General features: G+C 34.6%; 1 protein-coding gene across 1 annotated transcript in view; it reads left to right on the forward strand.

Annotated features, from left to right (window-relative positions):
* Positions 1-1,123, forward strand: part of MATN2 (matrilin 2) — a 119,319-nt gene that overhangs the window by 80,332 nt on the left and 37,864 nt on the right. The window lies entirely within an intron of this gene.

Below are 1,123 nucleotides of genomic sequence, written 5' to 3' on the forward strand. Positions count from 1 at the left end.
CATGAGATTTATCCCAGGAATTCAAAGCTGGCTTAACATTCAAAATGGATCAATGTAATTTACAATATTAGCATAGTAAAAAGCGGAAATCATATAATCTAACTTAAAAGATACAGAAAGTGCATTGGACAAGACCTGCCATTCTATTATGATTTAAAAAATTTTTTTAATCTTTATTTATTTTTGAGAGAGAGAGACAGAGTTTGAGCAGGGGAGGGGCAGAGAGAGAGGAGACACAGAATCTGAAGCAGACTCCATGCTCTGAGTTGTCAGCACAGAGCTGGATGCGGAGCTTGAACTCACAAACCGCAACATCATGACCTGAGCTGAAGTCAGACACTTAACCGACTGAGCCACCCAGGTGCCCCTCAATTATGATTTTTAAAAGAAAAACAACCTATCTGCAAATGAGGAATGATAAGAGCTGCCTCCATCTGATGAAGTGCCTCAGTGGAGAGACCATCAGGTGACATCATAGTCAATGATGAAACACTCAATACTTTTCTTACAGGATCAGAAACAAAACAGGATACCCACTTTCATCACCCCCTTTTTGCATTGTACTACAGGTTCTAGCCATTGTAATAAAGGATTTTTAAAAAAGGGGAAAGAATGAAATCTAGGTTGGAAAGGAAGAATTAAACCATCTTTATTAACAGACAACAGGATCATCTATGTAGAAAATTTAGAGCAGTCTACAAAAAAGGGCTCTTAAGTGAGTTTAGCAAAATTGCAGGATACAAGGTCTATATATAAAAAACTATTTTTATGTAATTTCAATGGAAAATCAAAAATTAAGATTAAAAAATACCATTTGCCATAGCATCAAAAATATGTAGTACCTATGGACAAGTTTAACAAAAGATGTGACTTATACAATGAAAACTACAAAACATTGCTAAGGGGAATTAAAGAACTTAAATAAACAGATATATCACATTCATGGATCGGAAGACTTAATACTGTTAAGCTGTCTTTTCTTTCCAAATCTATACATCAAAGAAATATTTATGGTGATCCCGGCATGCTTTTTTGCAGAAATTGACAAGCTGATTCTAAAATATTCTAAAATATGACAAGCTGATTCTAAAATATGGCAAGCTGATTCTAAAAATGCAAAGGA

Source organism: Suricata suricatta, chromosome 15 (assembly GCF_006229205.1).
Source record: "Suricata suricatta isolate VVHF042 chromosome 15, meerkat_22Aug2017_6uvM2_HiC, whole genome shotgun sequence".
Taxonomy (NCBI): Eukaryota; Metazoa; Chordata; class Mammalia; order Carnivora; family Herpestidae; genus Suricata; species Suricata suricatta.